Source organism: Delphinus delphis, chromosome 2, assembly GCF_949987515.2.
Source record: "Delphinus delphis chromosome 2, mDelDel1.2, whole genome shotgun sequence".
Taxonomy (NCBI): Eukaryota; Metazoa; Chordata; class Mammalia; order Artiodactyla; family Delphinidae; genus Delphinus; species Delphinus delphis.
This window is the reverse complement of record NC_082684.1, coordinates 30,869,234-30,890,992: the sequence shown is the minus strand read 5'-3', so window position 1 is coordinate 30,890,992 and position 21,759 is coordinate 30,869,234.

The following is a 21,759-nucleotide window of genomic DNA, read 5'->3' as shown; positions in this document are numbered from 1 at the left end:
GGAAAAAGGAAGCAAGACAGCAGATATAATTAAACCATCAAAGGTCTTGAAGACCAAAGGAAACCGGACATTTTTAATATATTTAGAGCCACAGGACAAACAACAAGAATGATGAAGTGAACTGAGTCTCCGTTATTAACTAGATTATCTTCAAGTGCAAGGGCCTCAGCAATTACCATGCAGAATCGTGCTTTTGCAAATAACATATTATGAGGAAATGGACTGTGGAGCAGTGGGTTCCGGGCTGTGGGAAGATGAACTGGCTAGAAACTGTTTATCTGTGGTCAGTAATTCCCAGGGAGCCCTGGAGTGGGAGGAAGGTCACTGACTTCCGGGTGGTGACAAGTCAGAAGAGGCCTGGTTTGTTTCTGGGTGGCAGTGGAGGCTGCTATAGAAACAGAGACTGGTTCTAGAAACTCTCTCTCAACTGGCCTGATGGGGGCTCAGAAAGGCAGTGGTGAGCATCATTACTGTTTTTTTTTTGAGTTGATGTGGGGACGGTCCCCTTGGAATAGAGCACGTTTGGCTCTGCTAACAGAATGGTTTCTCCAGCTCCAGGTGAAACCTGCCCCCCTCTCCCATCCAGGGGAATGGACAGCTCTGAACATTCACCACTGGTCTGAATGTCCAAAATAAAGGCAGGGTTTTTTTTGACAGATACCCTCTGATGTGGAACTTGCCCCTTTGGTTATCCATAGAGGCTTTTCTAGCTCACGAGCAAACACAAGGAGGGACTTCCCTGGTGGTGCAGTGGCTAAGACTCCACACTCCCAATACAGGGGGTCTGGGTTTGATCCCTGGTCAGGGAACTAGATCCCACATGCATGCCACAACTAAGAGTCCGCATGCCGCAATTAAGCAGCCTATGAGCCTCAACTAAGGAGCCCGCCTGCTGCAACTAAGGAGCCCACGTGCCGCAGCTAAGGAGCTGGTGAGCCACAACTAAGGAGCCCACCTGCCACAACTAAGACCCGGCACAACCAAATAAATAAATACATAAATAAATATTTTTTTTAAAAAAAGAAGTTATTAAAAGAAAAGAGCAAACACAAGGAGAAAAGGGAAGTAAAGCTAAGCCAGCCTGGACATTGAGAAAGCCATGTGGATCAGCCTGTGGCGTCAGACGTCAGAGCAACAGAATCCTGTCCCATTTTCCTCTGTGTTAGTGCTTCCAATCCTGGCAGCCCGTTGGACCCATCTGGAAGAAGTGATGCTCTGGAGTTTGTATATACTAGCTCATGAAAACCAATTCAGAAAATTTCAGAAATTTTGTGAACCACTGGTTGAAAGACCCATTATTAAAAATTAATTATATGAAAATATAATTAGCTACATGATATTTAAAACAAAGCCCATCACTCCCTAATTATTTTACTCCTCTCTATGCTCTTGAGGTTGTTTACATCTATTGTATGTGTAGGGCGGAAGCCCTACATGATGGTATGTAACCAGTCATCTCTTCCCAACTCCTGTGCTCAGTGATGTCTCACGGTAAGCTTAAAAGTGACCATCATGGGAGTATTTGCACCACGAAAACTGGTAAGTGTTTTAATCTGGGCTTGATCTATTGTCTTGTTGATTGTCTAAGACTTAATGAAATGATAGAAAAAAATGTCAATAATTCAGATTAAACTTAAAAGTATGTCCTGTTTATAACAGTTACACTGTGAATAAGACAAAAATTTGAGGAAATATTCCTCCAGACTTCAACATTATTATCTGTTTAAATAAAGAAGTTACTCATGTTATGGACAACTGAGGAAAATCTGACCTACTTTTACGTGTTTCACTTTCATTTTCCTCATTAACATAAATGAGAATATCAATCAACATTCATGTCTGAACTACGCTCATGTGTCAGTTACAACTGTACGTTAACTATGAATAAAAGAGTTCAGTAAAAATAAATGGGGGCTTCCCTGGTGGCGCAGTGGTTGAGAGTCCGCCTGCTGATGCAGGGGACACGGGTTCGTGCCCCGGTCCGGGAAGATCCCACATGCCGCGGAGCGGCTGGGCCCGTGAGCCATGGCCGCTGAGCCTGAGCGTCCGGAGCCTGTGCTCCGCAACGGGAGAGGCCACAGCAGTGAGAAGCCCGCGTACCACAAAAAAATAAAAAATAAAAGATAAATAAATGGAAGCATTTTGTGAGAATCAATTGGTTAAATGGAATTTACAATAAAGACCATTATGTTTTATTTTTATATGTAAATTATGTGCTACACGTCTTTTATGTCACTAAAATTTCTAATAAGCTTATGTAGTTATATGCATACTGATTTTTTTCTTTTGGAGAGCTGGTTGTTAAACACGACCACTACACCACTTCTGCCTGGGAGCTTTAAAAATCACTAATACCTGGAAAGGTGTCATCAGCAAGATGGTGGAGTAGGAGACACCAGCCTTCAGTCCCCCTACATAAAACAACAGTTAGACAGCTATCCGTGAACAAAAATAGCTCTGGGAGGACTCAAGTCCAATTAAGAACCTGCAGCAACACAATGGGACACCCAGAACATCAACAACAACAGCAAATGAAGAATAACTGCACGGAAGGGATTGCTGGGGAGATCTGCATAGCTGAGGTGTCTGGAGATGGCTGAGAACAAAGAAGAAGCCTGGGGACTATCAGTGATACCCGCTGATACGCTGTTTCCTAGCGGCCTGCCCTGTGACGGACCTTCACATCCTTTGCCTCTGAAGACCTCAACAGCCTCTGCAATGGCCACAGACTCCCTGAAGCTTTCACAGCAGAGGAAGGACCCCACCGTGTGTGTTGGCACCAACCCCAGCAGCCTGCTCCACAGAGGACTCCTTGCTAGGCAACCTCCACCTTACTAGGTAACCTCCACCTTACTAGGTAACCAACAGTCATCGCAGCCATGGACGCCCCTGGAGAGGGAGATGCTGCTCTGCTCTTGTCCCAAGAAGGAGCCGCTGTTGTGCCATCCTGGGATCAGGGCTGACACACCCCATCCCCCGCCTCCATACATGCCTTGGACCCAAGAGCGATGGCTGCTCTGTGTATACCTGTGTCTCAGTGACCAGAGCCACTGTCACTGTGGACTAACCTGTGCCCTGGCCTAGTTCTGCACCCCAGCTCTGTGGCCCCTTGTGAGCACGGTGGAAATTAGAGGCACAGCTGCAGCACGTGCATCTGCACTGGGGACCACGGAGCCACAGTCACTGCTCATACCCGTGCTCTGGCTTCTGGCTCCACAGTCACTCTGTGAGTACCTGTGCCGAGGACACTAGGCCACCACCTCAACGGGCACGTCTGTGTCCTGGACCCCAGAGCCATCTGTAAATATAGCACACATCTGTGCTCAGAACACTGGCTCAGCAGCTGCTCTGTGAGTGCCCACGCCAAGGGCACTGGCATCACCTACAGCAGGACCCAGACCAGCTATAACTCTGCACATTCCGTGCTCCAGACACTGGTTCCATGGTTGCCCCATGGGTGCGTGTACATCAGCACTGGTGCCACCACCACTGGGAGTACATCCAAAAACCAGACCTGGTGCCAAGAGGGATTCCCTTGGCCATAACTTCCCCCATAGGAGAAAAAGATACCAGGAAAAGCCCAGAACCTTTGCCATAAAAGACCCCAACAGCTCTCACCACTGCTGTGGTCACTTATCACAATGGCTGCCGAGGACCCCTGTAATCTTTGCAAAGGCTGACCTCAGGTGATGGACAAGCACAGAGACTATACCACTGTGTCCTCCATGAAGCAGGAGCTGCCACACCCCACCCAGCCAATGCCCTTGGACACACTCATAGGTGAAGTCTTTCCCCACTGAAACCAGTCCATAGAGTCTGGTAGAGGTGAGTGCTACATCAGATGTATACATTAAAACAAGGCTACAAGAAATATGAAAAGTCAAGGTAATATGACACCACCAAAGGTACACAATAATTTTCCACTAAATGACTCCAAAGAAATGAAGATTTACAAATTGCTGGACAAATAATTGAAAATAATTGTTTTAAGGAAGCTCAGTGAACTACAAGAAAACACAGACAACACAATGAAATCAGGAAAACAATATATGAACAAAAGAAGTTCAACAAAGAGATAGAAATCACAAAAAAAGAACCAAACAGAAATCCCGGAGCTGAAGGATACAATGAATGAAATAAAAGTGTGATAGAGAGCATCAGTAGCAGATTTGATCAAGCAAAAGAAAAAATCTGCAAACTAAATGGTAGGTCATTTGAAATTACCCAGTTAGAGGAACAAAACGAATGAAAAAGAGTGAAGAAAGCCCATGGAATTTGGGGGTACCAGGAAAGGCAACAACCAACAAAATGAAAAGGCAACTTATAGAATGGGAGAAAATATTTGCAAACCATATATCTGATAAGGAATTAATATCCCAAATATATAAGTAACTCATACAATTCAGTAGCAAAAAACTCTAAATAACTTGATTAAAAAATGGGCAAAAGACCTGAATAGACATTTTTCCAAAGAAGATGGAAACAGATACAAACAGCCAACAGGTATATGAAAAGATGCTTAATATCACTAATTACCAGGGAAATGCAAATCAAAACCACAATGAAATATCACCTCACACTTGTTAGGATGCCTATTATCAAAAAGTCAAAAGATTACAAGTGTTAGGATGTGGAGAAAAGGGAACCTTTATTCACTGTTGGTGGAAATGTAAACTGGTATAGCAACTATGGAAAATAGCATGGAGGTTCCTCAAAAAAATTAAAAATAGAACTACTGGATGATCCAGCAATCCCACTTCTGGGTATATATATCCAAGGGAAATGAAATCACTGTCTTGAAGAGATATCTGTACTCTCATGTTTGCTGAAGTATTCCTCATAGCAGCCAAGATATGGAAACAAGCTAAGTATTCTTTGACAGATGAATGGATGAAGAAAATGTGAAAAAAAAAAACGTAACGGAATATTATTCAGCCCTGAAAAAGAAGGAAATCCTGCCATGTGTGACGTGGATGAACCTGGAGGGCGTTATGCTAAGTGAAAGAAGCCAGACACAGAAAAACAAGTACTACATAATCTCACTTATATGTTAAATCTAAAAAGGAAGTCAAATTTATAGTAACAAAAAATAGAATGGTGTTACCAGGGACTGGGGGATAGGGAAAAAGGGGAAATGTCTGTTAAAGGGCACAAACTTTCAGTTATAAGGTAAATAAGTTCTGGGACATGGACCTAGAGATTATCATACTAAGTGAAGTAAGCCAGACAGAGAAAGACAAATATCATATGATACCGCTTACATGTGGAATCTACAAGGAAAAAAAAAGACTGAAATGAGCTTATTTCCAAAACAGAAAGAGACTCACAGACACAGAAAACAAACTTATGGTTACCAAAGGGGAAAGGTGGGGTGAGGGAGGAATAAATTAGGAGCCTGCAATTAACATATACACACTACTATGTATATAATAACAACAAGGACCTACAGTACAGCACAGGGAACTATAATCAATATTATGTAAGAACCTATAAGGGAAAAGAATCTGCAAAAGAATATGCGTGTGTGTATAACTGAATCACTATGTTGTACACCTGAAACTTACACAATATTGTAAATCTACTACACTTCAATTAAAAAAAACATAAATAAGTTCTGGATACCTAATGTACAGCATAGTAGCTACAGATAATAATAATGTATTATATACTCAATTTCAACTGTTCTCACTAGAAGGAAGAAAAAGGTAACTTTGTGAGGTGATAGATATGTAATTTAGTTTTTGTGGCAATCATGTCAGAATGTATATATATCAAAACATCACATTGTATACCTTAAATATATAAAATTTTTCATTTGTCAGTCATATCTCACTGAAGCTGGAAAAAAGTCACTAATACTTGAATCCCGTCCCTACGGTTTCTGATGTAACAGTGTCTGGTATAACAATTACATCAGACTCAGGTGATTTTTATGTGCAGTAGCTGACAGCAACTGCTCCAGAGATTTGCAAAACTGAATTCCAGAAAGTCTAGGTTGGGTCACTTGACCAAGACTGGCTTCATAGGAGACGTGGCTCTCCTTCTCAGGCTCAGATGACTACATGGAAACTTTACCTTCTGAGACGCAACCAGCCCATCTTCAAGCAATGACATGCAAGCTCTCTGTCCTCAAAAAGATTCCAGGTAAGGCAGGAAGGGAAGCTTGGTATACATGAAATGCAATGAAAAACACAGGGCTTACAAAATGAAGATCCAGATTATGGGAAGAGGAAGAAAGTGTGAGGATACATTTGTCACAGGCAACTAGTTATGTGCATGTTGGCAACAGCATACCATACAAGGTCTTACAGGAGGGTAGGACTAGCTTAGGGCCAAACTTAAAGAGGTTGTACTTCTGACAATTATTAAAACATGTAAACTACACACACACACACACACACACACACACACACTCACACACACACATCACAAATGAGTGCCAGAGGCAGAAATATAGATTATTTATAGAGATTGTCTGCCGTACGCGGGCCTCCCACCACGGCGGCCTCTCCCGTTGCAGAGCTCAGGCTCGGGAAGCGCAGGCCCAGCGGCCATGGCTCACGGGCCCAGCCGCTCGGCGGCATGCGGGGTCTTCCCGGACGGGGGCACGAACCCGCGTCCCCCGCATTGGCAGGCAGACTCTCAATCACTGTGCCACCAGGGAAGCCCCCCCGCCTTTGGTTTTAAATTCTTCTTTTACACTCTATTTTTTCCCTATCAGTTCCTTTCTTTGATTTTATATGACATCCTACTCATTACCACGGAAAAGAATCAGAGTAACTGCCATGTTTTTCCCAGGTCTCCTCAGGGCCAGCAGAATGTCAACAGGCTTGCCAATTATTTTAGGTTGAGGTTCTCAGCAAGACAGGAAACCAGAGCTAGAAGTTTCAGGGAAATAAAAGTTAAAAAGTGTGGTTAAAGGGCCAGCATACGCCAGCATCTTCTAATCAAACTCAGATGAAATCCAAAGAGCTCTGCAGATTGACTGAAGCCTATGGGGAAGGGTGGGAGGGGTGCCAAAAATAGTCCTGTTCTCTGACTCCCAAATCTCAGCTGCCCTGACGCCCCTCACGGGGTACTGCAGAGAGACTAGCAGACAATGCCGAGCAGCCTGGATTATTTTACAATAATCCTCCGTCTTCTATAATTGAGTCAGACTGACTTCAGTTCTATCTACACTTGAGACATTTTTAAGAGTTGAGGATTAGAACAGGAAATTAGAAAGAGCTAAAACTCGCCACTTGCAACAGAAGCTGCTACTTATTCCCCAATACATTAATTCTCTCTTCCTTTTTAACACAGACACCATTTCTTATGTAAGCAAATGGTCACCTAAAATAAAACCCCGTCTGTAGTTTGTTGAGGTCTTATGGCAAAGTTCTGATGAATAAGATATAAGAGGGAAGGTCCCATGAGATTCTAGGAAGTATCCTTAAAGAGAGGGGATGCACTCTTGTCTCTTCCTCCTTCATGTTGGCTGGAATGTAGACGTGAGAACTGGAATGTTGGCAACCACCTTGGACCATTGAGGATGGTGAAGAGCAAGGTGGAAGGGGCCAAAGTTCCAGTTCCCGGTAAGATGGAGTAGACACTGTATCTTGTCTCTCCCACTGAATGCAGTTATAAAACCTGGACAGAATCCTTGGAACTGATATTTGAGGACTCTAAAAAGTAAATTATAGCAGGAAGATGGGAAGAAGACCAGAATTCGAAGAATCACCAGATCAGTGATGAATTCCACTCCCTCCCCAACTTTCTTCCTCTGTTTTCCCCCAGCCTGGACTCAAGGCAGCCTGAAACCAGGAAGTAAGCACCAAGGCAGGAGAAGTCCTCTAGTTCTGGCTTGAAAAGTGGGAAAGGGGACTCCTAACAAGTTGGGAAATCCTCCACTTCTCTTTGTTTTCTCCATTCTCTTACGCCCTAGCCCCGACAATCCTGTGATGGTGGTGGCAACAGCAATGACAGTGGCAGTAGTGGGATCCGCAGGTGCCTAAAACTGAGGGATGGGAATTTTCTCTCTGATCAGAGGTGCTGAGGTCCCAAAAGGGTAAAATAAACCTGTTTTGGTTTGTCTCTCTGTCTTTCTACCATTTGGCCTCTGTTATAAACGGCGCAGGAAATATATACAACAGGGCTCAATTAACAAGTCCCAGTTTTCTGGCCAAAGGACCATAAAGGGGAGCCCCAGAGAGTCAGAAAGTAGCAGAAATATCACATAGAGGGGGTTATTGGGGGAAAAAAACCCATAAATCTATTGGGTTCTCCTGGAAATTGCGCATACGTGGGCCCAAGAGAATACTACAAACTTGAAAATGAAGTACTGGGTAGGCTAACACCTAAGTCCCAGACTGGCCACTAGGTGGCACACACGACAGACAGATATGAATAGCACAGGAAATGCTTTGAAAACATAATTGACGCTGGAATTACATTCTATGGAAGACTGGTCAGAACTTGCTGCCTGAACCCAAACAGGTCTATATCCTGGCAAAACAAAAATGTCAACGTTCTCTACAGGATTTAAACAAGACTTGGAGTCTCATGACAGAATATCCAAAATGTCCAAGATACAATCCAAAATAGTTTGGCAAATTAACAACCAGACAGATCTCAATTTGTATAGAAAAAGACAATCAACAGACACCAACTGTCGAAACGACATAGATGTGGAGATTATCTGACAAGGACTTTAAAGTAGCTATTACACATTGCTTCAAGAAGTAAGGGTGTGTAAAGCAACTGTATTCCAATAAAAATTAATTTAATAAATAAATAAAATGGTCAAAAAAAAGAAGTAAGGGTGAATACTCTTTTAAAGAATGGAAAGATAGAAAGTTTCAGTCAAAAATCCCAGAAGATATAAGGAAAATACAAATGGAAATTTTATAACTAAAAAATACAAAATGTGAAATAAGAATTCCATTGGATGGATTCAATAGCAGAATGGTGATGACAAAGGCAAAAGTCAGTGAACTTGCAGACAGACCAATAGAAATTATCCAACATAAACCAGAGAGAGAAAAAGATTGGGGGGAAAATTAACAGAGCATCAGAGACCTAGGGGACAATACCAAAAGTCTAACATTTGTGGCATCAGAGTCCTGGAACATGCGGAGAAAGCATGTGGTACAGAAAAAATAAGTGAAGAAATAGTGGCTGAAAATTTCCCAAATTTCTCAGAAGACATAAACCTACAGATTCAAGGAGCTCAGTGAATCTCAAAAAAAATACCAAAGAAATCTATGTCCAAATGGGTCATAATTAACAGAAATCATGGGCACCAGTAAGAAGTGAAACAGCATTTTCAAAGCGCTGAAAGAAAATAAGTGTCAACCCAGAACTGCATTCCTGGGATAAACCAAACTTGTTTATGAGATAGTCTCAATTTTATGCTGTGCTGGATTTGGTTTGCTAATATTTTGATTTTGTTCCATCTTTGTTCATGAGAAAGATTGACTTGTAATTTTCTTGTATTTTTCATGTTGGGTTTTGGTTTCAAGATTCTTCCTTTTTCTATACCTTGTAACGGCTTGCATAAGATTGTTATTTTATTTGTATTTAAATTTCTTTACTAGAACTAGCTAGGAAGCCATCTGGGACTCAAATTTTCTTTGTAGGATTTAAAAAACTGTTTAATTTTTTAAATGGTTTTAGAACATTCAGATTTTCTATTTCTTCTTGATTCAATTTTGGTAAGTCATATTTTTCTAAATACTTACTCATCTAAATTTCCAAATGTATTGGCACAAAGTTGTTTGTAATATCCTCATTATCTTTTTTATTTTTATGTTTTTATTTTTGGCTGCATTGGGTCTTCGTTGCTGTGCATGGGCTTTCTCTAGTTGTGGCGAGCGGGGGCTACTCTTCACTGCAGTGCACAGGCTTCTCGTTGCGGTGGCTTCTCTTGTTGCGGAACATGGGCTCTAGGCACGTGGGCTCAGTAGTTCTGGCATGCGGACCCTAGAGCACGTGGGCTTCAGTAGTTGCGGCACATGGGCTCAGTAGTTGCAGTGCGTGGGCTCTAGGGTGCACGGGCTTCAGTAGTTGTGGCATGTGGGCTCAGTAGTTGTGGCTCACGGGCTCTAGAGCACAGGGCTTAGTTGCTCCACAGCATGTGGGATCTTCCCAGATCAGGGATCAAACCTGTGTCCCCAACATTGGCAGGCGGATTCTTAACCACTGCACCACCAGGGAAGTCCCTCATTATCTTTTAAATGACTGCATCATCTGGAGTATGTCTCCCTTTTTATTCCTAATATTGTTTATTTTGCCTTTTCTTAGGAATCTTTCAAGAGATTCTTTTTCAATTTTGTAAGTCTTCAAGAAATCAGCTTCTGGTTTGGGTCCTATCTGCTATTCCATCAATGTCTGTTTTTATTTTTGTTATTTTCTTCCTTCCATTGCCTTTGAGATGCTAACCTTTTTCTAAATATTTATCTCATTTTCTAACTATAGCTCAATAATTTCCAACTTTTAATCTTTTCATATTTATAAGCATGTAAAGCATATCCCTGTAAGTTCTGTTTTGCCTTATACCTCAAGTTTTCACATATAGTGTTATTTTTATGATTTTTCAACTTTAAATAGTTCTAATTTCTTTTATGATGAGAAACAGTATAGCATTTTGATTATGTGTGGAATTTTTGTGGAATCCTCAGGTGGATTTTTGTGCAGATTAAATAGAACCTGGCACACAGTTGGAGCAACATATGTGCAAGCTGCTATTAGTTAGCTGTTACTTCTTCTTTGACTCATTTGTTATCATTCCTTGCTTTCCAACCTTTTTTTCTACTTATCCATCATAATTTATTTCTAGTTTTATTGCATTGTGATTACAAAGAGAACACTTTCTGTATGATTTCAACTGTATGACCCAGTAAAGGGTCAATGCTAGTAAAGTGTGTGCTTGAAAATAAAATGTATTCTGCAGTGTTGAGTGCAATGTTATACTTTATTATTTTATCAGTTAGTATCCTCTCAGGGAAATGGAAACCATGCTAGGTATTTCAAACAGAAAAAATTTAATACAGGAAATTGGTTACAAATTTCTTAGAAGGGCTAGAAGAGCAAAACAAAGGGAGCTTAGTAAATGCACAAAGCAATTAGCAACCTCCTCCCCCCAGGAGAAAAAGTTAGAATGACTTTATCCAGAGCCCAGAATCATTGCACATCTGAGGGTGCTCAAGCACCGACTGCTGTTACTAGAACCATTGCTGCTGCTTTGTGCAAACAAAGCATGGTGACGGATGATGTAGGAGCCCAGCAACCGGAAGTCACATAGATTGCTGCTGCGGTTGCTGGAGGTACCATCAGAAACAGAAAAAAAAAAGAAAAAAGGCTTCTCCTTTCCTTCTGCCTTATAACCTCTGACAAGTGCCTCTCATTGGAAGTGTATAAACTGAAGCCAACTGACAAAGGAGTATGGAAAATGTACTTTGTAGGGTTCAAGCCTGTTTTGAGACAAAGCAGTGCTCAGAGTGCCTGGAATGAGGCAAGAACAGAAGCTAAACAACTGACCAACTAAAAAGTGTTGTTCAAATCTTCTGTATCTTTAGTTTATCAATTATTAACATAGTGTACTTGTATATTTCTCCTTACAGTTCTGTCAATTTTTTCCTTAATTATTTTGAGGCTGTATTATTGGATGCATACGAATTTAATATTTTTAGAGCTCCCTGGTAAATTGAATCTTTTAAAAAATTATGAAGTGACCCTCTTTATCTCAAGTAAGCATGTGTGTCTTAAAGTCCATTGATGTGATATTATTATAGTTTGTCTTAAGAGCAGAGCAGGGATTCGGATGCAAACTTTACCATTTTACCCATTTGTCACTGTACAGTTCAATGGCATTCACATCCATATCGTGTGTAATCACCATTGCTATAGATTTTTTTGTAGCTGCCCTCTGTAAGACTGAGGAACTGTCCATTTTTCCGAGTTTGCTGAGAGTTTTTATCATAAATGTGTCGAATTTTATTTTGTTATTTTTTCTGCATCTGTGAGATATGTTATTTTGTTATTTTTTCTGCATCTGTGAGATAATTGTATGTTTTTCTTTTATTCTATTAATTTAATAAACCATAATTAATTTATTCTATTAATTTAATAAACCATACTGATTTGTTTTAGAATGTTCCATCAAACTATTTTGGTTAAAACCCACTTGTTCATGGAGGATTACCATTTTACTATATTGATATTCAGGAGTTGTATTGCTCTGTAATTTCTCTTCCTTTTTACATCTTTGTTAGTTTTGCTATAGCTATGTTGTCCTCATAAAACAATTTGGGAAATTTATTCTATTATTGAGAGTTTTTTTTTTTTGGGGGGGTGGGGGTACGCGGGCCTCTCACTGTTGTGGCGTCTCCCGTTGCGGAGCACAGGCTCCGGACGCGCAGGCTCAGTGGCCATGGCTCACGGGCCCAGCCGCTCCGCGGCACGTGGGATCTTCCCGGACTGGGGCACGAACCTATGTCCCCTGCATCGGCAGGCGGACTCTCAACCACTGCGCCACCAGGGAAGCCCTATTTGAGAGTTTTTGTAATTAAAAACCTTTCCATAAAGAAAATGTTAGGCTTAGATGGATTTACTGATGAATTGTATCAAACGTTTAAGGAAAAAATAACTCTAATCTTACAAAGAACCAACTTCTGACTTTAAAATTGTTCATTGCTGTTTTTCTATTCCCCATTTTTAAATTACTGCTCTTTATCATTTCCCTCCTGTTACTTGTTTTGGGTTTAGTTTGCTGTTCTTCATTTAGCTCTTAATCTTAGATCATTATATTAAACGTTTCTTTTCTTTTAAAGATCTACATTTATAATTATACAGTTTCCTTTAAGCAGTGCTTTAGGGGCATCTTACAAATTTTGTTGTATTTTCAATACTATTCAACTCAAAATATTTTCTCGTTTCTTTTAAGATTTCTTCTTTGACTCATGGGTCATTAAGAAGTATGCTGGACAATATTTTAAACTGTGGATCTTTTTGTAATACCTTACTGATTTCTAATTGAACTCCACTCTGTTCAGAACACACACTCTGTATGATTACAATATTTTGAACATTTTTGATTATTTCATGGCCCAGGAGGCGGTCTATTTTGGAGGATGTTCCATGGGCACTTCAGAGCATGTTCTGCCACTTTGGGCCATTGTGTTCTATAAATGGTCATTAGGTTGCATTGGTTCGTAGTGTTCATATTTTCTGTATTCTTACTGATTTTTAGAAATCTACTTGGCCTATCTGTCATTGAAAGAGAAGTGCTAACGCTTCCAACTATGATTGCAAATTTGTCTATTTCTCCTTTTAGTTTTGTCAAATTTGCATCCTGCATTTTGAAACTCTATTATGAGGTACATAATAATTTAGGATTATTATGTCTTCCTGCTGAACTAATACTTTTATCTTTACAAAATGTCTCTGGTCATAGTCCTTGTGATTTTTCTCCCCTTCACTTGGTGCCAAGGTTCAAGACACTTGATTCTCCTTATGGTCTCCCGATTGGGGCAGGATGGCTCAATCTTATACTAATAATGTAGTTATTTGGGGTTCTGGCTCTAAAAATGGTAGATGCCACATTATTTTGAGATGAAGAAAGCTAAAAGGGGAATAGCATCCAGGGGGAGGGGAGATGAACCGGAACCCAGATGTATACATGTTATGCTGGAGATTCCCGAGAGCTGTACAAATACAAGTGGAGATAAGTTTTTGAACATCTTCTATATGACAAGCACAATCCCAATTACTTTACATGTACTAACAGATTTAATATTTGTAGCAGCCCTATGAGGAGGATAACATTGTTATTCTCTTTCATAGATGGGAAACTGAGGCTCAGAGAAGTTAAATTACTTGCAGAGCTAACAGAGGAGAGAGGCAGAACATGAACCCAGCAGTGATGCTTAGGAGCCCACCTCTGAACCACTAGGTCCACACGTGATGTAGTGATCTCAAGTCAATTGTTACATTCTGAACTGGATACGCAAATCTGATCGTGACACTTGACAGCTCAAACCTTTTAAATGGCTTGTCATGGTTCTTAGGTTAAAGACCAAAATTCTTTACCTGTTCCTGTAAGATTTAGATCCTGCTTATTGCCTGAGCCTCATTTTGAGCTACTTTGCCCCTTGGTCTACCTCATTCATACTGCTCACCTCTAAGATTTTCAAATATAATATGGTTTCTCCTTCTCTAAGAGCATGACACATACTCACCCTAGGTCTGAAACACTCTTCCTCTCTATTTTTACCTCATCATGTTTTAAATCTCGAACATTTCCTCCTCCAGGAAGGCTTCTCTGATACTCCTTGGTGAGATTCTCCTGCCTTACATGCTCATAGGATTCTCTAACACTCACCATGCTTGGAACTAGAAATTATCATGCTTGTTGGCGATATGTCTTTTCTTATGGACTTTCAACTCAATAAGGCCAGGAATACTGACTGTCTTATTCACAGTTGGGTCCTTATTGCTCCACAACTGGGGCTTGACACATAACAGTTCTTCAGTAAATGTTTAACTATTTCAGTCCCAGAAGAAAAACTGGCATCTTAGAGACGTAGTTCTCTGTCTAGGCACATGGTCTCTGAGAATTTGGAATATCTTATGAACACTTCAGACACTGTATAGGGCTCACATCCAAGATTTAATTCGCTATCTGAAAATTAGGTTAGCATTCTCCTGAGAACAGGCCTCAGGAGATGAGATTTCTGGGATTTTTGCTTTATGAAGTTAGGAAAGCATTTCTTGTGGTGTTTTGACCTCACAGATTCCAGTAACATCTGGAACCTAAAATGCAAAGTCATGTATATTTATGAGAAAAAAAAAGTGGCCAAAGCTATGAAATAATCCTTTTGGCAGGTTCCAAATAAATTTGTTTTAACCAATGAGAAGAGGGCATAGGGAATATTATTTATACAGAGACTGCTTTAAAGTATGAAACGGATGCCAGCAAATCCCCTGTACCCCAAAGTATTTGCCTCAAATTCCACTTGTAACATTTTGGATAAAAGCAATTGCCTCTTTTGAAATGCAAATATCATCAGGGGATGAAGGAGGCAGAGCTAAGGAGACAGCATGATGAGCTGCTGCTAATGTTCCTTTGTTCCATTTTCTTTTCAAAAGTTTGTGTGACTTAGTAAAGCATCTCCTTCCCAAACTGACAGATAAGTTAAGAATAGGCTCCATAAGAAGGAAAAGAAAAAAGACAAGAGGGAAGAGTTACTCTCAGACAGATCCTTCTTGGGAATGGGATGGAGAATCCTGAGTACCAGGCAAGCAGGAAATGCCACAGAATGTCAGGGAAGGAGAAAGAGAGCCCTGTGTAGGCAGGAAGGAAAGCTTCATAGAAGTTGCATCTTGTTCACAATGTTTCCCGGGACAAGTTTATCTACTTCGTTCAGCTTTGTTTAATGAGCTGCACATACCTCTGTCCTACTCTATTAATTTGAAATAAAAGATTTTTTTTAAAAGACAGTTTTGCTGAAATATAATTGGCATATGATAAACTGCACATAGGCACTTTAAATTTTATTAAAATAAAATTTGAATACACCTGCGAAATTATCACCACAGTCAAGATAATGAACATAACCACCCCCCAAGAAAACCTTTCTTCTTGCCTCTTTGTAACTCCTTCCTCTTGCCCCTTCCCATCCTTTCCCTCTAGGCAACTACTGATTGGCTTTCTTTTTTGGGGGGAGGTGTTTATCTTTTTAAAAAAATTTTTATTGAAGTATAGTTGATTTACAATGTTCTGTTAGCTGATTTGCTTTCTATCACTCTACATTAGTTTGCATTTTCTTGAATTTTTCTATACAGAGAATTATACTGTATGTATTCCTTTCATTTGGCGTAATTATTTTGAGATTCATCCATGTTGCATGTATGAATAGTTCATTACTTTTTTATTTCATTGTATGGATATGCCCCATTTTGTTTATTCATTTATCTGTTGATGTATATTTGGATTGTTTCCCATTTTGGGCTATTACAAATAAAGCTGGTCTGAACATTCATGGATAATTCTGTATAAGTCTCTGTGTGGACATATGATTTGAGTTCTTTTGGGTAAGTATCAAGGGCTAGAACGACTGAGTCATATTGTAGGAGTATTTTAACTTTTTAAGAAACTGTCTAACAATTTTCCAAAGTGATTGTATCATTTTACACTCCCACCAGCAGTGTATGAGAATCCCAGTTTCTCTGCATCCTTGCCAACATTTGGTATGGTCATACCATTTAATTTCAGTCATTCTAATCATGTGTAGTAGGGTTTCCTTGAGGTTTTAATTTGTATTTCCCTAATGACTGATGATGTTGAAGGTCTTTTCATGTGCTTATTTGCCATCTGTATATCTTCTTTGGTGATGTGTCTATTCAACTCCTTTTCCCATTAAAAAATTGGGTTTTTTCTTATTTTTGAGTTTTGAGAGTTCTTTATATATCCTGGATATAAGGATATCAAATATATGCTTTGCAAATATTTTTTTCTCAGTCTTTCTGTTCTCTTAACAATGTCTTCCAAAGAAAAGAAGTTTTTAACTTAGATGAAGTGCAATTTACCAATTTTTGCTTTTGGTATCATATCCATGAAAGCTTTGTCTAAACCAAAGGCACAAAGATTTTCTCCTATGTTTTCTTCTAGAAATTTTTACAGTTTTGGTTTTTGTATTTGGGTCTGTAATCCATTTTAACTTAATTTTTGTATATGGTGGAGGATTGGACAGGAGTTCTATATTTTGGTTTATGGATATCCAATTGTTCCAGTATCATTTGTTGAAAAGACTATCCATTCTCCACTGAATTGTCTTTGCAACTTTTTCAAAACACAATTATCCATATATGTGTGGGCCTATTTCTGAGCTCTATTCTCTGCCTTTCATTTATTTTTCTAATATTTATACTAATGGCTTATTGTCTTGATTATTGTAGCTTTATAATAAGTCTTGAAATCAGGTAGTATTAGCCTTCCAAACTTGTCTTTTTCAAAGTTATTTTTGGCTAGTCTAGGACATTTGCTTGCTACTATATCAAGTTTAAAATCAGCTTGTGAATTTCAACAACAAAAAAACCCTGCTGGGATGTGAATAGGAACTGCATTGAATCTAAAGAACAATTTGGGGAGGACTGACATCTTAACAACTTTTAGTCTTTCAACCCATGAACAAAGCATATATCTCTATTCATTTGACTTACTGACTTATTCATTTGACTTATTCATTTCCACAGCTAATTTTATAGATTTCAATGTATATGTTTTTTAATATCTGTCAGATTTACTCCTAGGTATTTCATGTTTGATACTATCATAATTTTTAAAATTCCAATTTTTGAATGTTCCTTGCTAGTAAATAGAAATATTACTGATTTCTAATGTGGATCTTACATACTACAACCTTGCTAAATTCACTTATTAATTCTAGTAGCTTTTAAAAATAGATTTCCAACAGATTTTCTAAACAATTGTACCCAATGTTGTCTATAAAGACAATTTTACTTCTCTCTTTCCAATCTGGATGACTTTTATTTCCTATTCCTCCCTTGAGGTACTGACTAGAACCCCCAGTACAATGTTGAATAGACTGGGTGAGAGCAGACATCTTTGTTCTAGATCTTAGGAGAAAAACATTCAGTCTTTCACCATTAAGTATGATGTTAACATTAAGTGTTTCTAGATTACTAGTATCTGGCTGAGAAAGTTCCCTTCTATTTCCAGTTTGCTGAGGGTTTTTTTAAAAAATAGAAACGAATGTTGGACTTTGTCAGTGCTTTCTCTGCATCTATTAAAATGATCATGTTTTTTCTTTTTAACAACCTTTTAAAAAGTTTAATAGGCTGAATTACATCAATTAATTTTCCAGTGTTAAGCCAATCTTACGTACATGGAATGAATTCTATTTGGTCATCCTGTATTGCACTTTTTATATACTGTTGGATTCAGTTTGATAAAATTTTGTTTAGAATGTTTGCATGTATGTTCATGAGAGATTTTGATCTGTGTAGTTTTTAAAAATGGTAATCTCTCTGGGTTTTGGTATCAGGGTAATGCTGACCTTGTAGAATGAGTTGGGATGTATTCCTTCCTCATCACATTTGTGGAAGAGTTTGTGTAGTATTGATATTACTTCTTCATTAAATATCAAGTAGAACTTCCTTGAATATCCCTTAAATATTCAGTAGAACTTAAATATTCAGGGAAGCCATCTGAGCCTGGAGTTTTCTTTTTGGGAAGGTATTTAACAACAAGTCAAGTTTTTCTTTTCTTTTTTTCTTTTTAATAGATATAGAACTATTCAGTTTGTCTATTTCTTTTTGCGTGGGTTTGGTGTTGGTCCATTTTATCTAAATTATCAAGTTCATTATCATAGAGTTGTGGATTATATTTCCTTACTATTTGTTTACTATCTGTAGAATGTATAGTGAAATAGCCATTCTCATTCTTGATATTGGTAATTTGTGTTTTCTTTCCTGATCAGTCTGGCTAGGGGTTTATCAGTTTTATTGTTCATATCATAGGATTAGCTTTTAGTTTTACAGATTTTCTCTATTGTGCTTCTATTACCTATTTCACTGATTTTTATTTCAATCTTTATTGTTTCATTTCTTCTATTTTTTTTTCCTAGTTTAAGCTGAAAACAGGCCACTGGTAAGATACCTTTATTCTTTTCTACTTTAGGCATTTAAAGCTATAAATTTCCCCCTAAGTAACGCTTTTGTAGCATTCCCCAAATTTGGATACGCTGTACTTTCATTTTTGTTCAGTTCAAAATACTTTCTAACTTCCCTTTTGATTTCTTCTCTGACTCATGGATTATTTAGAAGTATTCATGTTATTTAATGTTCAAATAATTGGAGATTTTTCAGATATTGGTAATTTAATTTTACTGTGGTCAGAGAGCACTCTTTATATGACTTGAATCCTTTTAAATTTACTGAGATGTATCTTATGGCCCAGAATTTGGTCTAGTGTGGTAAATTGTCCTTGTGCACTTGAAAAGGGTGTGAATACTGCTATTGTCGGGGGGAGTGTCAGTCAGGTCAAGTTGGTTGACTATGTTGTTCAAGTCTTTTCTATTTTTACTGATTTTTATCACTATTTGTTCTACTAATGTGGATCTTATATACTACAACCTTGCTAAGGTATTGAGAAAGGGGCTTTACGATCTCTGACTATAGTTACGAATTTGTCTATTTCTCCTTGAAGTTTTAATTTGATGAATAAACCATTATTATGGTTATGCCCTCTTGATGAATTGATCTCTTCATCATTATGAAATGACCTTCTTTACCACTGGTAATATGCTTTTCTCTGAATGTTACTGATATTAATCTAATCACTTCAGCTTTCTTTTTTTTTTTGCAGTATGCGGGCCTCTCACTGTCGTGGCCTCTCCCGCTGCGGAGCACAGGCTCCGCCCGCGCAGGCCCAGCGGCCATGGCTCATGCGCCCAGCCGCTCCGTGGCATGCGGGATCCTCCCGGACCGGGGCACGAACCCGCATCCCCTGCATCGGCAGGCGGACTCTCAACCACTGCGCCACCAGGGAAGCCCTCACAGCTCATTTTTAAAATTCATTTTTCTCTATTTCATTTGGTAGGTTCTACTGTTGTGTTTAAGTTCACTAATCTTTTCTTCTGAAATGTCTAATATGCCATTAATTCTATCCAGTTTTTTTTTTCACCTTAGACATTATAGGTTTTTTTGTATAAAAGTTCAATTTGGGTCATTTTATTTCTTCCATGTGTCCATCTAACTCTTTGAACATATAGGATGTTTTAATATCCTTAGTTTTTGAAAATTGAAATCTCTCTGGGTTTTGGTATCAGAGTGATGCTGGCCTTGTAGAATGAGTTGGGATTAAGAATAGGACTAATTTTTTTACATCAAAGTTTCTTCAATGATTATAATCAATACGACTCGAGCTTCTTTAATGTGTACTCCAGTTTTTTTAATAAGATTCAAAAAGTCTTAACACATATATCTATTAATATACAAATTATGAAAAATAAAATAAAATTTAAAATATACAAATTAGGGGCTTCCCTGGTGGTGCAGTGGTTGAGAGTCCGCCTGCCGATGCAGGGGACACGGGTTCATGCCCCGGTCCGGGAAGATCCCATGTGCCACGGAGCAGCTGGCCCGTGGGCCGTGGCCGCTGGGCCTGCGCGTCCGGAGCCTGTGCTCCGCAACGGGAGAGGCCACAACAGTGAGAGGCCCGCGTACGGCAAAAAAATAAAAAATAAATAATAATAAAATATACAAATTAGGATCATAAGCAAAGGTTGTTTTCCCCCCTAGTTCTCACCACTGCTTCCAGGCTGGCTCAGCTTCACTGGCAGGCTATTATCTGTCTCGTACCTGTTCTTCTCCCCTTCACCCTCCATTCTCTGTGATTCTCTCCCTTTCTCTCTCATTCTTTCTGTCTCTCTTTCAATTCCTCTTTCTTACGACATTGGGACACAAGACATGTACACTCTATTCCTAGAATTATTACTATGCCCATGAAACACTGCCTATGTCACTTCAACCCACTGACTTTAAACAAAATAATAATATAAAGGTTAAATTAGTTGCCACCTCTCTATATGATGGAAATCCTGGTGCTAGGTAATACAGTTGTAGATAAGGTTTCTCAAGGTTAACAGATTTTATCTGTTTAATCCTTCCCTGTAGGCGGTCTCTCATTAAATGCCTGCAGGGGCTTAGGGCTAGGGAATGTGCTATACTGGGGGAGGTTTTGGGGTGGGTTGTGGGGAGGAAAGAGCTACCAAGGAAAAGGAGCCCCCAGGTAGTTTTTGATCTTACAGTGCTACTCTCTTAAATGCAGATTTTGCTTTGAGCTCTTAGAAGAGTTGCTAGGGCCCTTTATAATTGGATAGTATTTATTATGAAGAAGGCGCTTTTATGTGCTTGTGTATATATTCAACTGACCTAGTGTATTTGGATGTAAACACTAAGAATGTTTTGAATTTTTAGCCAGTCCCTTTGGTAGCCACTTTTACAGAGACAATGACCCAGGCTGCCCCAAATGGGCCCAGGATAAATAGCTTTGCCTGGCTTTCCGTAGCCACCTTTTTCAATCACTTCTTTAAAGTGTATTAGTCAGATTACATGAGTTTGTTAGTACTTTAAACCTGGCAGGACAGGGACCTCTAACCCTCTGTTTCTTCATCTGAAATGTGAGAACACTCTACCCCCTACATAGGGTTATTGTGGAAATTAAACAAGATGGTGCATGTAAAGCATTTAGTACAGCTCCTGGCATGTGGTAAGCTCTCAGTTACTGTCAGCTACCATCGTTATTCATCATCTAATGACTACTTGTGGAGTACCCACTATATACAAAGCCCTGGACTAGGTTCTGTGATGCTCTAGTGAAAAAGCCATCATCCCTGCACTGCAGTCTAGAGGAAAGTCAGCAAAGTTTTTCCACGAAGGGCCGGAAGGTAAGTATTTTAGGCTTTGTGGGACATACTGCCTCTCTCACAACTACTCAATTTTGTGTTATAGCTTAAAAGCAGCCACATATGAGACCTAGATGAAAGGATATGGCTGTGTTCCTACAGCTCCAGTAGTTTGCCAAACCCTGGTCTAGAGGGAAGACAGATATTCAAAGGGGCCATTACGATACAGTGTGATAAGTGCTCTGATAGAGTAAGTGGGGAATAATCTAGTCCCTCGCTACTCCAAGTATGGTCCTCAGACCAGCAGCATTGTTATAACCACGGAGCTTGTTAGCAATGCAGAATCTCATAC